Source organism: Alligator mississippiensis, chromosome 4 (assembly GCF_030867095.1).
Source record: "Alligator mississippiensis isolate rAllMis1 chromosome 4, rAllMis1, whole genome shotgun sequence".
NCBI classification, from domain to species: Eukaryota; Metazoa; Chordata; order Crocodylia; family Alligatoridae; genus Alligator; species Alligator mississippiensis.
Window position 1 is genome coordinate 248,248,139 of NC_081827.1, and position 16,203 is coordinate 248,264,341.

Below are 16,203 nucleotides of genomic sequence, written 5' to 3' on the forward strand. Positions count from 1 at the left end.
CCAAAATTAAGGCATTTCTCCCCTTCTGTAGTTTGGGTATAGAATTTGTTTCTGATTTGCTTTGCCGGTTTCCATTGATCAAGGTTACTCACAGTTTTTAGAAACAAATATCTTCTGTAAAAATGAGAGATTGGGGGGGGAAATTTCGATCAAAATGCATAGGAAAATGTTAATGCTGAAGAATCAGTCCTCTTGAAGGAAAAAAAAGATTTTCTTTAAAAGATTTTTTTTAATTCAGCTCTTCATATAGAGCATGCACTGGCAGTGCCTAGGCTCATGATGCATGCTGCTTTTTCTTTTGTAAAAATACCTGTAGAGATGGCTCTACAGAAGAGAAAAAACCACCACAGGGCAAAGAGAAACATCTTTAAAGTTAGGAAATGAAAACCAAAGGGTCAAAATTGTTATCTTTGTACACACGGTATTATAATTGCAGCATCATATGCTATGTGACGTACATAGTAAACTATACTTAATCAACACTAAATGTTAGGTGTAATACAGAATAATAATACAGAAAAGTGTCAGGCACAGTTAGCCCATTTCTATTTGCAATTAAATTACCTTCTTTTAGTTAAGCTAATTGTTGCTGGCACGACAATAGGGAGCAGTCAGGGAAGAGACAATGTCTTTAATCATATTCAGTTTCCCCGTGTCAAACGAGACATTGACGGGATTCAACTCAAACGCTGCAGCTGTGCAATCCTGCTGCCAGGTGTTGTAGGCAGCAAAAAGGGTGGGTTCAATTACCTACGGGTTCCTTCTCGAAATGCAAACTACACCGGCTCAGGACACACCCTCTCCCCAAGAAACGCAGGAAAACTATATTACCTCCCCTTGATAGGCAATATTCCCCGAGTCACACGCACTAAGTCCAAGGGTTTCAAACAAAGAGCTGGATTCAACAGATGCATAATAGCGCAGCTCTGTGCCCCAGGCGGTGGCAGCACACAAAGCAGTGTTAGCCACCAGCTGCGGGAGCAGCTGGTTTTGCCCTTCCTCCAAAGGCAGCACCTGGAGCGGCTGCCCCATCTCTCCCACTCCCAGTTACACTACTGGGATTCAGGAGCTGCTGAGAAATTTAGACATCAGTCACCTGTATGAGTCAAGATTCACACACTCAGGATGTCACGGCAGGAGGCTCACTGTCCTGGCTGCAAGGGGCGAATGAGACAACGTGTTCCAGCGTTAGCCACGTCCCTCTCCGCTGCGCCGCATTCACAGCTTGTTGTCCGAGGCTGACAAAACATCAGCATTTGGACAGGCTTGTCTCTCTCCCTGGTAGACATGCTCATGGGGCTGCATCGCCAATCCCGAATAAAGCAATAATAGTTCTGGCAATAGGCAGAGGCCCCTCATGACACACCTTCAAGCTAAGGGTCAATCAAGACTTGAGCTCAAGCCATCTCTGTGCTGTTCACCACCACAAAGCTACTTCCCGCATAGAGGCTTCAGAGAAAGATCATTGGTAAACTGGATCCTTTACAGAGTTTTTGGGAACAGGAAGGCACTCTTGGTGTGCAACAGGAGATGCCTCCCCCAGTCGCCTTCCTGCCCATCTCTAGGCTCCAACCTTGCTAGAACCCAACCTCAGACACATTTGGGTCCCTCTTCTTCTAACCAGATATGACTAGTAATATTTTAATATCTTCAAAACCTCACTGTACTTGAACCAAAATGCCCCAAAGTGTCAGCTGAATTGCAGATAAGGCCTGGGTTGTTCGGTTGTTTCTACTTGCTCACCAGCAGATGGCAGCAGAAAACTCCCTCTCCCATGAAGCTTCTGTCCGGCTGAAGTTCTCAAGGGGCCCTTGGCCACTCTTCTGTTGGCTCACCAGCATAACAGAAGGACAAATACTCCAGTCTCTAAGGGCACATCTACACATGCACTTGAATGCGCATTAACCTATTTTAATGTGCATTAAAGTATCACTGAAAAAGAACCCGTGCTATTTAGTTAATATGCATTAAAATAGGCTAATGCACATTAAGTGCCACTTAAAAACCGTGCTTTTTACTTAATGCACATTAAGACAGGCTAATGTGCATTTTCTTAGTACCTCACAATGGAGGTTCTAGATTTAATGTGCATTAATTAATGTGCATTAATGCATGTGTAGATGCACCCTTAAGGCTTCAAGGTTCAGGCCTCAAATCTTCAATCCCTAATTATCCAGCCTGCTAGAAGCTATCACTGTTAGTAGGCCAAAAGAGCCTGGTATCACTATCAACATTTTGAGAAGCTAACAGGAAGAGGACCTTGTGGATTTGCAGTCACCAAGATCAGAAATAAGAACATCTTTCATTCAGGACACCTGAGGATAGAAAAGGGAAAGCTTAGGGTTAATGTTCTGATGCTTTGTTTTAGTATGAAAGCACTTGTTAAAGCCTGCATCCACCTTTCCAAGTATTAGACAAACACAAAAGTTATTTCTTTCTCTCTAGGAAGGAGATAAAGTGTCCATTGCAAAGGCTTGATGGCTGACTAACATCTGGCATCTCCAAATCAAAATTAGACACTAACATCTTGTGTGATGTTGAAGGATGATGGAGCAATTAATCTGACTGACCCAGCGGGTATTGTTTCTGCACCACATGATAGTTGTTTCCACAGAAAAACTTTACACCATATTCAAAGAATCCCAAAGTTTTGTCCCAACTCCGAGAAGCAGCAACAGACGTGGACGATCAGTAGGCAACTCATGCTGCTCTGTATTCATACACCACAATAATGTGAATCCATAAGCATGCGTTATGAAGTTATTATTTGAGTAATGAGGTTTGTAGTCAAGGAGCAACAGTCAATCATTTAGTTCGAGCAAATTTCAAGTTTATGGTAACACAATGCTCAATGGGTTTCTTTTGCTTTTATAATAAAGGAGCTCAAACAATATAGAGGTGGCCAACTGGCACTGTTGCAGAGTTTCTGTTAGTTCTCATTATCTGACTGCACAAAGCAGTTAGTTCTTGAAGAAAAGTATATTTTCATCTGCATCCATCTGTTTTATACTTAGAAATTCTTTCCATTTAGTGGCCACAGTCCAAAAAAAAAAAAGGCAAGCAGAGTAGACAGAGAAAGAAAAAGAAAAAGAGAGAGGTTGGGGGGGAGGGGGAAGGGAGGGGGGAGAGACACCCAAATTTTTCTAAACACAATTTCTAAACAAAAATATTTTGAATATGTAATCTTTTCCCAAAAAACCTACAGAATAAAAAATGTTTTTAGTTTTTTTTTCCCATTTCTTTACCATTTTTTCGACTAGATGCAATTATTTAAGGACTTTGGGAACAAGAGAGGGAGGATGGTCAAGTTGCTGGAGTGCTGGCTTAGGTCTTAAGAGATGTATCAACCCATCTATTCATCTTCCCTACTTATTACTGAATTTATCATGAATTTAACATTTTTATCTTCACAACTTAAAAAGTGCTGTAGTGAGTTGAGTTAAAACTTCCTGAAGTGGGTGGGTAACAATGATCGTTCATTCAGGATAAGTGTAAAGAAGCATTATGTTCAGTTTTTATGGATTCATCCAAAGCACTGGCACATGGCTGAGACATGCAAACTTTGAGGACTCTGCCTTGGTTAGGTAAGAGAGGGAAAACCATTTCAATGGTCAATGGAGTCTGAGTTGGCAATTTTAGAATTGGAAAACAGAGTCTTGTGACTGCTCTTGTCATGGCCTACCCATATGTCAAAACCCCTTTCATACCAAATACAAATGCAAGCTTACAGTCTGGAGGGCATATTAATACATGAACACACAGTGCTTGAGAGGACAAATCAAAAATCAAAGTTTCCCAGCAAAAAAATTATTGCACCATCCAAAAGGATCTCTTGGCAGGGGTTAAAAATCTGTAGAACGTTTTTGCCCTGCTTGGTCTGGAAAGAAGTTTCTGATCATGATAAGCAAATGCTTTTCTACAATGACTGCTCAGATTTAGGAAGCCCTGTGGCATTTTGACAAGTGGATGGAAAAAGAGCAGTGCTATGGTTTCATAATTTCATTAATTTTGGAGCCTGTTGATGTCCTATCCAGACAGCTTTGTTAGAAAGCGAGTTGTTAATCCAGCCATGAATAGGAAAGTGGTAAATTCACCGCCCAAAAGAATGAGAGTGCTAAAGCAAAAATCAGCCTCTCTTCATCCATAGGAGTAGAAATGCTATTTATTCATTGACAGAAAAAAGTGAATGCAGGATTACAGGAATGGAAATCAAGGATGCCATAAGCTTCCTAAAAGGAAGATCCGGTATCAGCAGTACGGTACATGACTGGAAACTATTTGGCAAATAAAGTCATTTGGGAACACAGCAACTTCTCAGCATGCCACTGCAAAAGCTTTGAATTTGAAGATGAAACACAGTATAGATGAAAAGAAAAGTAAGTGGATGATGAGTACAGGTCTTTCCTCGTTGTAATAGGTGCATTGAAAAAGAAGGCTCTGAAGTTTCATCACAGTTTTAAAAACGCTGTAGGGATGGAAAAGCCTCAACCAATGCAAGACATGATTACTGACAAAAAAAATTGCTGACAAAAATTGGTAGGACACATGTGAAACTGTAGCCTAAGATAGGAAAAGCTGCCCTGAGTATTCCCAGGTAGTATTCAGTAGGGCTGTGCAAAGCTTCAGTCCCTGATTCGATTCGGTGGAAATTTGGCCCAGTTTGGTGGCCAAATCTCCGAATCCAAATCGAATCAAAGGATCCTTTAATCTCTCCGAATCGAATCAGAACCCTCCAAATAGATTCAGAGAGATTTGGAGATTCGGCCATAGACACAGCTTTAAATGTTTTTCTACATACCTCTAGGTAGCAGGAGGCTCGTCAATGCTGCAATGCTGGGGTGGATGGAGCACCCACAGAAGCGCAGGGCGCTCCCCAGCGTGATCAGCAGCAGACCCAGAAGTGAACCAGAAGCACTCCCGGTCTACTTCTGGGTCTGCCAGGGAGCATGCCAGGGCCTCCCCCTCGCCACCCTTGGGCCCCCCCAGCTCAGTGATGGTGCCTCCTGGTTCTGGGGGGCACCTGGTACTTCCAGTCCATTTCTGTGTTCACCGCCAAGCACGTGGTGGGCCCCCCGCGCTCCTGTGGGACGCTCCATGTGCCCCAGCATTGCAGCATTCACAAGCTGCGCTGGTACCTTGAGGTATGTAAAAAAAACTTTTAAAGCTGTGTCTGTGTCCGAATCACTGATTCTCTGAACCAGCATCAAATCTTCAGATTCGGATTTGGCTGAATTGAATCAGGGACAGTGATCCGAACCAACAAATCGAATCACTGTCCCCAGCTCGGGCCGAATCCAAATCCAAATTGAACAGGGCCTGTTTCGCACACCCCTAGTAGTCAGCACTACACCTCCTTGTGTGTGTCTACACAAGGCACTTGACTGACCGGTAGACTAATCTACTGCACAATAAAGTATCAGTGTCTACACATGTGCACCATTTATTGCACAGTAAATTAGTCTACTGCCCAGTTAGCTACTACTTGTAAATACAGGTAATAGACTAACTGTGCAGTAGATACGGTGCAGTCACTCATGTGTAGATGCTGACCAGGAGCAAATTTGCTGCTCTTGGCCAGCCCCAGAAGTGGGACAGCTCTTGGCCAGCCCCAGGCTGCACAGGGAAGCCCCACTGGGCACGGGGCTTGCCCCCATGTGCATGGGGCTGGGAGAGCTCTGCAGCAGCAGTCGTCTCCCAGCCCCGTGCATGTCAGGACCCCTCCCAATGTGCACGGGGCAAGAAGACAGCTGCTGCTGCAGCTGGCAGAGCTCTCCTAGCCCCATGTGCATGGGGATGGCCCTATGCACCCTTTCAGCCCCAGGCTAGCACCCCAGAGGAGCCTGGAGCTCCCCTTGGCTGCTGCAGGGGGCCAGAGCAGGGTAGAAGCAGCCCTGTACTAGGCTGTTCCTGTTGGGAGCAGATTTGCTCCAAACAGGGAGCACACGTAGACATGTTCCCAGGGAATGCTTACTGCATCGTGAGCCTTTCTAGAATGAATCATTTATGTAGAGACCCCCCCTGTGTCAAAAGCCCTAAGATACAGGCATGGAAAGAACATTGCTTCACTGTGCCAACCACAGGGTTCATTGCAGCTAGATATAAGTTAGACCTTAACGTTGCTTGAAGTTGTACAGAGGGCTGGCCCTAGATGAGAGGTGCATAAAAGTAGCATGAAGCCGCCTTCCCTACTGGGTCCTGAACAGAAGAGCCTCATCTTCAGAGACTTCGAGCATTCACAACTCCCATCGACTTCAACTGGAGTCACAGGCACTCGGCTCAACTGCAGTGCTGGCGAGCTGGAGTTGAGAGTCCAAATATCATGGTACTGTCTTACAAATGTGCAAAAGGCTCAAAACTCCAGAGGGAATCTGAGCCCGAGTTTGGCTTAGACTCAGGAGCTCCAGATACGTCGCCCTCTGCTCTTCATCTGCTTATTGTGTCTATTGTGGCACTGCCTAAGGACACCAGAGAGGGATCAGGGCCCCCCCCACACTGTGTGACATACCATGTCCCTGAATCCTTACAGTTTAAAAGAGACAATGCACAATAGATGAATAAATAGACAAATAGCAGACAGAAAGGACAACATGACAGCATAGACAGACACACTGACTAGGTGAGAAGACAAGATAGCCCCCACAGTCCAAGGTGGCCGTAACCAGATCAGAAAAGTCAGAGTCTAGCATGTATATTTTAAGAGACAAAGATAAGAAAGGAAAAATCAGTGTGCTTTGTTAATTCTGACAAGCACTTAAATATAAGAGCTACCTGGAAACCAGCCTGAAAGCACTTGTGGACAAGCAGACCATCCAGGCTTGTAACAGCTGGAGCACAGAGCAACACGAGGGAGGGAAGAGCTAACGTCACGAGAAAATAGATTTGACAATTCCTCTCTCTCAATACATAGGCACTGAACATCTGCCTTCCTTCCTCCCTCTCTCTCTTTATCCACATAACGTATCTCAGATCAATTAACCAGACATTGCCGTTTTCCCTAACCGTGTCTTTGCTAAAATAATTTTTCACATCCTTTTCCTTCATGTCTAGGAGTATTATTGTCAATGTAACAAACAAATGGACAAATGGCCACACTTGGAAACGATGGAAAAAAAGCTGCGTTCCCAGAGACACTGACCTTTATCTCTTCCAACTGTTGAGTTTCAAATCAAAATGGTAGTAGAAAAAATAAAAATTAATCCGACCATCAAATAGATCCAGCGCGGTGCAAATGTAAGCAATTTGACAGCATAAGCCACTTCTGTATTATACTGGATAATTACCTTGCAATGCTTACTGAGCAGAGCCTCTACTTCCTCCATGATGTGCTTATTACGCTCAATAGTGATACTAAAGAAGGACCCCCTGCCATGGGCGACTGGTGCCTCCCGAGTCTGGGGGGGCACCAGATCGCCAACGAGTGCAGGGGGTTCCCCAGCAGCTGACCCAGGGGGGGCCTAGTAGCCAATTGCTGACTGGGTGGGGGCCCAGGGGCTGATCATCAAGCCCAAAATCACCAGTGGTGAAACTGGAAGCACACTTCCACCAGCACTTCCAGTTTTGCAGCTGGTGCTTCCAGGGGGTGCACGTGCACCCCCTACGCATCACCAATGCTCCCCGCCATCTTCGAGCTCAGTGATTTTCAACCAACATAAACCCAGAGATTTCAAATAGGCAGACAAGGTTCTTTGGGTAATCTGATATCTTTTATTAGATGGTCTGAAATCTGCTATCTTTTATTAGACCACCTCATAAAAGATACCAGATATACCCTTGATAGAATCAAGGCACTCCTTGGTAGACTCAAGGCATCCCTCGGAAAATGTCAGCTCTTCATTTTCACTCTGTCTGTATCCAAAAGCTTGCAAAGAGCTTTTTTCCAACTATTTAGTTGGTCTAATAAAAGATATCACATCTACCCAAAGAGCCTTGTCTGCCTAAGACCTTAGACCAACACGGCTGCAACCAATACCCCTGAGATTTCAAATAGGAATTCATAGCGTTAAAAATGTTCTGACATATTGTGGTCTCTCCAAGTCCTTTGTAATGGAAGAATTGCTCTATTATTTTTCAGGAGTTAAAAACAGGGAAAATTAAGGTGCGTTGGTTGTAGCCGTGTTTGACTGCAGTCATAGGCAGGCCAGGTTCTTTGGGTAGATGTGTTATCTTTTATTAGACAAACTAAATAGCTGGAAAAAAGTTCTTTGCAAGCTTTCGGGCACAGACCGAGCGAAAATTAAACGCTGACATTTTCCAAGGGGCGCCTTGAGGCAATCAAGCAGCGCCTTGAGCCTGAAAACGTTGAGAACCAGCGATCGAGCTCCTTGGATTTCCTCTCCTTTTGAGCGTGCCCCACAAGTAGCAGTGCATACACTAAACAAGAAAGCTTTTCAAACTCCTGGACTCTATGACTGAACACTGTACGTCAGTCAAAGGTGTAAAAACACCCAAGGACATAATTTAGCTAATGTAAGCACTTTAGGGCTCCCACTGAAACGGCTGGGAATGGTGCAGTCAGTTGTTTAAGGCTCTTTTTTTGTCACAAGTAAGATATATGTTTACATGGCAGACTTAATTGCTGTTTTCAGAGGACTAATGCTGTGTAAAATCATAGTCATCAATACAGCCATTTATTTTGACTATAATTAACAAATCAAGTCACAGCACGTTTTACTTATTTGCCAATCTGTTGAATATTCACACTGGCCCCAAGTCGCCTATTCATTTCGCAGTAAACATGTTGCCTAGCAACTGAATGTCAATATCAACAGTGGCTGATGAAGTTGTTAATCTCGGGAAGACTGACAGATTAAGCCCAATTCTCCATTGCAAACCTCTTATTGTTCAAGACTTACATTTGCCCACAAGGATATCTGTGTTCAAAAGATACCACATTTCCTTCTACTATTAAAATTAAATGAAGTGTGTTGTAGGCAGGAAAAGGCTGCGTGTTCTGCCGGGCATGCATGTTTTGCATGCATCACAGCATCTGGCATTGTGTTTGCAGGATCTATTGACCATTGCTAATTTCCAGAGACAATTAAAGACACTTTTGCATCTGTTCATCATCCTGGAATAAGCTATCATATACCCATTCATTGTGCGCTGGAATATAGATGAGGTTAAGAAAACACAAATCTCTCTTTTGCCATGCAAGACAGTGCTTCCACTGCAAATGTTTCAAGCATTAGATATGGATGATGAGCTTTGATGGGAAAGTTCAGAGAGATCATGAAAGTGTAGTGGGCAGTAGGCAAGAAATATAGTTTAGCTTGCACAAAACCAAAAAAAGAGCAGGGAAAGGCTGAATGCACAAGTTTTCTACTCATCTGCCCTGCAGCTCAGCAAGCCTCACCAACACGTGAACTACAGCCACGTTTAGTCTGATTCATCACCATAACCATTGGCCAAAGAGTTTTCAGACCCAAAGCATCGGATTCCTCTTTTTCCCTCGTGTTTTCCTCTCCATCTTGGATGTGCTTCTTGGTGCACGCTCAGGACATCCGTAAACTGATTGCACGGACTAATTTCAGGGCTTTGGCATGAGCTGAGAAAGGGTGAGCAGGGGTTGTATTTCTCCACCGTGCTCCCAGGATCACCCCAGAGATGGTGGTTGCTTCCCTCAACCGCCCTCCCCATCCCACAAGCTCCAAGTTGAATCAAGTCTTCTGCTGAAAATGGGTTCAGTCTTATCTGGATGGTAACAAGACTAGTGGCTATAGCAAGAGTTACATGTATAGCCCTAGCGTGACGAAGGTAGTTCCTAAATGGATTTGTTCCTTTGCCAGGTGTTCATGGAGCAGAGATCTGAGCTGTCAGGAATCAGACAGCCACCACCTCAATTGCCCCAGATGGCCCAAGTTACCCAAGTGGGCTGCCTGCCAGTGGCCTAACTACCCTCAACTGGCCCCAGTTGTCTGCAAGGGTCTGGCTGCCTCTTTATAAACAGCAGCTCTTTCCACATCTGGCAAGCTACTCAGCAATGTCTCTCTGTCTAGCCTAGGGCTTCGATCTAATGCCTTGCTCTTAGTTTCCTGGTTCCTAGCTTTGATTTCCAGATCCTGGACCTTGCCTGTTTGTTCCTAATGTCCTCGGTCCTGCTTACAGACCTCAGCCTCCTGTCGCACCTACTCCTGATCCCCTGACTCTACCTGGGACCTTTGCTTCCCTGACCTTATCTGTTCCTGATCCCCTGGGTTGCAACTCTCCAGGGTCAAGCTCCAACTGCCTACATCCTAATCATATCCCTGATAAAATAATATATAGCTCATTTGCACAGTAATATTTTTATTTGCACTTTGTGCACTTTGCGCACTTTCATCTGAAGATCCTAAATCACTGCACAAACCCGTGGGATTCTTGCACTGCTCTAGTGAGGCAATGTCCCCATTTTGCAGATGCACAAACCAGCAAAGTAAATGGTCTTGGTGCATCAGTAAGAGAGTCAGGAATAAGACTACAGATGTCTGGACTCCCGGTCCCTACCCTAATCAGGAACCAGCACCAAAGTGCTCAAGGCACCTGTGCTTACTTGCACTGCAGATACTGAGCATGAAAGGGCATCAGGGAGGGCTGTGGAGGGCACAGGTAGCTTGGTGCAGTTCAGTGGCACCACAGGCTGGGTTGGACCTTTCTGGGCCAAACCCAACCTCGTTAGGGGCCAGACCTAGCCCATGGTCCATATGTTACCAACCCCTGCCATACTGTACATCAGCAATAGCCGGCCAATTCATGTGGCAAAACACTGACGCACGCTCACGCCTCCCCAGGTATTCAGAAATTTTGGGCCCAGAGGGGCCACTATGATCATCTGGAGAACATCGACGCCATACAGCGCAGTGCTAAACAAGCTAGCACCAGAAACATCTGGCCACATTAGCTCAGCATGCCAGCTGAGATCATTTATTCCACTGAGATGGTCATTTAGGGCTGGCATAGGTGTCTTTACGCAGCATGGTATTCTGCTATGAAGATATACCACCAGCCTGACCTGTTTTGTAGAAAAGTCAGGACGGAAGTGACCTCCAGAGACCATCTAGTAAAACCCCCTGCCTGAGGCAGGATCATCCCTATCCAAACCATGCCATAATGTAAACTCTTCATAAGACTACTGTCAACATAGACCTAACATCCTTACCTGCCACAGGTAAAGCAGCAGTCAAGGTCCTGCTTCTATAAAATGTTGTCACTATATGCTTAAGAGGTACAGAGCTATGCTCCCACTATAGAGAAAGGCAAAAACCCCCAGTCCACACCAAGTGACCATGGGAAAAAGTCCTTCCTGAGCCCAAATATGGTGATCATCCTGACCCCGAGCAGACGGGAAGACCCTCCAGCCAGGAATCCTCGGCTCTGGTCCCGCCGGGAGCATTGGCACATCACAGGCCAGCTCCAAAATGATCCTTGCTGTGCTTGGAACAAAGCATCATTTCTAGAGGGAAAAATATGTAATAAACATCAGTGAGAGAATTTCCCATGGCCTTTGGTAAATTGTTGCAATGATTAATTATCCCCATTGCTGAAAACTGGCACCTTAATTCCAGACTCAATTGTCTAGCTTCAGCTTCCAGCCATTGACGCCTGTTAAGCCAGTGGTTCTCAACCTTTTTAGACTCAAGGCACCTCCTCATAAAATGCCAGCCCTTATCTTTCTTTTGTTTTTTTGACTGTGAAAAAATAATGGAGCACTTCTGTTGCATTGAACTCAGAAACACCACGACGGGTCAGCATGTTTCTGACGCTATGGATTCCTATTGGAAAGCTCCGGGTTTATCTCGTGAACCACATGTAGGTGCTTGTGCACCTAACATATTGTACATCACCCTTAAAAGGATGTCCCAGCACCCCAGGGTGCTGTCACAGCCCGGCTGAGAATCACCATGCTAGACCTCTGTAAATCAAAGCGCTCTTAATCAAATCCTGCTCTCTGTATACCCACCCATAGACTGCAATTAAGTCATCCCTTAACCCGTCTTTGTTGAAGTCAGATTGAGCTTCATTAGTAAGCAAGCTTCACTATATGACATGCATTCCAATTTTTAAATCATGTTTGTGCTTCCTTCTTGAACTCGGCAGATTTTCAGCTTCCCTCTTAAATGGTGGATGTCAAAACTGGACACAGTATTTCAGCTTCAACTGTCCTTGTGCCAAATACGAAGGAAGGCATTACAACTTCTAACCCCTTGCTCAAGATTTCTTTATTTACACATTCAAGAGTCAAATTAGCCCTTTGAACCACACTGCACTGGGAGCCCCCTTCAGCTGATTTACAGGTCTCAACTCACAGCATCCGTTTCAGAGTCACTTCTTCCCAAAATAACATCTTGCATCCTGTGTGTCTTACATTATTCATCTGTTCGGAGACCTTACACTTGACTGTATTGAAATGCATACTGTCCACCTGAGTCCAGATCCACCTCTTTCCATCAGTAGACCTACCCTCGTCTTAATTTACCATTCCCCCAATCTTTGTCATCCGCACACTTTGTTATTAATAGCTTTGTGTTTTCTTTCAACTCATTGATGAAAACGTTCGGTAGAACAGAGCCAAAACACAACTCCCGTGGGATCCCATTAGAAAACAGCCACGTGACAAGGAGCCTGTATTTATCATTGCATTTTCAGCCCTATCATGGAAGCAGCTTTTACACCATTTAATGTGTGCCATTGATGTTGTATTATTCTAGCTGATTACCCAAGATGTCAGGTGGTACCAAGTCAAATGTCTTAGAGCAGCAGACTACACCAACACTACACTTCATCAACCAACTTTTAATCTCATAAAAATGGCCTGATCTTTGGCCAAACACCTCCTCCCCCTCCCAAAAAAATAAATAAATCAGTGAAAGGTTGACACACGAAACATGTCTGAAAGGTATTTTGGAAGAGAACCAAAGGACATGACCAGTCCACAGAGAAAAAACTTAATCCATTTTAAAAAGAGCTCCTTTGGATAATCAATGGGGCACTAAGCCAGCAATATGCCATGAAAAAGAGAGACAGTCGTTCAGCTAGGATGGTTGCAGGCTATTAGGGCTTTGGGGGTAAATGCCAACACATTAAATGCCATTTGGAAAGCCATAGACACAGCCACCATGGATTGCAAAGCATCAAGGTAATATGCTTTCCATGAGATACAACAGGCTGCTTATCACATGGTGGTATCTGCACCAAGTTTGGGTATCTATTGGATATACAGCATCCTGATAGATTAGACTTGAGGTGATAAGTGCTAGGTCCATATCACAACAATAGAAAGAAATAAAGTTAACCTCCTGGCTAGTAGAAACGAACAACCCCCCAAAAAACCTGACCCCTGTTAAACCTTAACTGGCCAACAACGATCTGGACTCCAAAGTCGCACAAACAGGGGATGAGCAAAGTTCACTGTCACAGAGGCAGAAATAATTTTACAGCTGCCTTTCTTACCTTACCGGTACCACCTAGCTGGTCGCTCCCTGGACATGGCTTGGACAGCTCGCTCTAACCCATGCTTCAGTCCGATTCACGGGTCTGTGGCACCACCTGGTTTGGGAGAAAAAGAAGAAAAGCAAATGCCATGTCTTACACTCAAGGCCTTGCAACCCTTCTGCACTCACCTTCTGATCTTTTCTACCTTGGGAACACTTCTTCTACTAGAAGAAGAGACAAGATGGGACCCCGCAGAACCACACAGAGCGAGCCCTCGGGGAAGAACAATTGACTACCATTGCCCTACATTTTTTTTCCAGACAGATGAAGAATGAAAACACCCCAAAACATCCCACCTGCTACCTGTCAGACCAGGGCCTGGCCACTCTGCCGTTCCAGCGTGGGATCTGCTATGGCTAGGGTTCGCTACATAGTATGGCAATTGAAATCTTTTCTTTTCCCCTGTGTCTCTCCCAACTAAGCTGTTTAATTTTTTAAAAAATGCATAAATGACAGAAGCGTGCATGCTCTTTTAACATATTACATGTGTGTGAACCCTTTTTTTTTTTTTTAACAAAGCTCAATTTTTACACTTCAACTCAAAATCCCTTTTTAAAAAAGAAGTGTTCTGACCAGGAACCGATTTACGCATGTGGCTGCAGGGAGCTCAATAGAATTGTTATTCATACTAGAGGTTAACGCCTTGATCAGGTATTCATTTACTCACTTAAGAGAAATACACTTGAAAAATAATAGCCTACTGATATTATTGCTGCATACGTTTATTCCTTTTATATAGGTTATTCTTCTATGAAATATTCATTCAAGTGGGCGCTGCTATATTTAGAATGCAAGGAACAGTGTTTTATGCACGTAGATGCTTTTGTATTCTTGCTATGCAGGCAATACAAAAAAAAAATCCTGTGAGCTGTAGTCCCATTGTGTTTTAATTCTAAGCCATGTATTCTGTCAGGTTCAGTCAACATTATAGAGTTTGCCTCTGGGTAAACGACTTCTGCGAGGTAACATCCTTACATATCTGGCGGCCCAGCTATCAATAGGTCCTTGATCACGTACTTTCAAGAGTTTTCACCAAAGTTTCTCTCTCTCTCTCACTTCCGTCAGCTTAATATACTCCATCATTTTAATTGTTTTATAAATGAAAATGTGCTCATCACCTTTAAATAAGCTTCCTCAAGGAAGTACCAACTCAACTAAGTATGCTATCCCCCTTTGAGTTCTTTCCTTCGTGATGCACAGGGGTGGGCAAAATGTGGCCTGCCAGGCCCTCCTATCCGGCCCACGAGGACCCTAAAAAATTGAGAAAATTAATATTTATCTGCCCCTGGGTGCCTGTCATGCAGCCCTTGATAATTTGCCAAAACTCAGTAAGCAGCCCTCCGCCTGAAATAATTGCCCGCCCCTATGATGCACACGTCACACGGTTGATTCACTGGAGACCTTTCTATCAGAGCTGCTCCAAGCTGCCCAAAAGTTCTTAACCTAACTTTTTGATAGTATGAATCTCGAAATGTCTGGCTGGGGCTGGATACTGCCTAGCAGCATTTAGCTCGTTTAGTATACGCTAGATAAAAAGCAGTGGTAGAGCTACCTTGGGAAGTTAAAGGAAGCTTGAGTAAATGTAAAGCAAGGGATCAATGTTGTTTGCTATACAAATAGTGCGTAGAGGACTGGATGTTCTGAGGGCCTAATGTCTCTTCTCTCTCATGTTTCTATGTGTAGATTGTGCATTTATATGTACACAGACATGTACACGTACATACACACACGTAAGTGTACATACATGTGTAGATGTATATATCAGTGTATGTACACGTGCGCGCACGCACACACACCTCCTTATATGTATATGATATATGTTAAGGACTGACCATGACACACAAACCTTTGAACCTGGTCATCCTTTTCTAAAAACCCTACAATTTCTCTCAACTATACTTCAATAAAACGTATTTGGACACACTGAACCAGCACATATGGCAACAAATAAGGCACTCTGAAACCTGTCTCCATGTTCAGGAGATACTCTTGCTCCTTCAGAAATTGTCAGATCACTCAGAAGCACCCAGGCCCCGAAGATGATAATTCTGAAATGTGGCAGAATTGGAAACTAAAGAGTTTGGGTGAAGAAGAGATGGAGGAAGGACACAGGAGTAATCTGTTCTATGCCACTGTAGGATCAATCCCTATATTTATTCTCCATTGCTTTTTCCATCTCAACCTTTAAGGTCTAGAGCAAGATTTCGATTGAGCTGGTGCTGATATTCTGCTCAGGAAGAAAAGGTCATGGAGAACATCAGGTCTGAAAATAAAGACTCCCATCTGGCACAGCCAGAACTTCCTACCTTGTAGAGTTAGAGGGAAAGGCAAAGACCCAAGCAACCCTCAGGCATACTTGGTGTAAAGTTTTTAAAGCTACTGTACTTTGTGCTGTCTTTTGCTATTTATAAACCTACTTTTACCAGAGTGCTATATAATATTGACTATAAAGTAAAAATGAACCTGACTTCCACAATATATGGACCTTTCCATTGACATCAGCAGGAACTAACCCGAGTACTAAATACGTAGAAAATATTCTGCACCACTAGGAAGACGCTGAACTGTGTAGCTTGAGACGTAGTCAGGCAGGGGCTGACCCTTCTTTAATGGAAGGCTTGGTGGAGGGAGGACTAGAGCCTCAGATCCATCAAGTCCATCATTGACTCAATGCCTGGTTTGGGGAGAGTTATTTAAGATTTTTCTATCTCAGATTGTCCATCAAGAAACTTAAGG

At 44.1% G+C, this 16,203-nt stretch overlaps 1 long non-coding RNA gene across 2 annotated transcripts in view; it reads right to left on the reverse strand.

Moving 5' to 3' along the window:
• LOC132250419 (uncharacterized) overlaps positions 1-13,773 on the reverse strand; it is a 44,408-nt gene extending 30,635 nt beyond the window's left edge. Inside the window, exon 1 of one of the 2 annotated variants that reach the window (XR_009462144.1) lies at positions 13,426-13,773. This is a non-coding gene — a long non-coding RNA (uncharacterized LOC132250419). The remainder of the gene's footprint in view (positions 1-13,425) is intronic. The other variant, XR_009462143.1, reaches the window with a different exon arrangement.
• Positions 13,774-16,203: the final 2,430 nt, after the last annotated feature.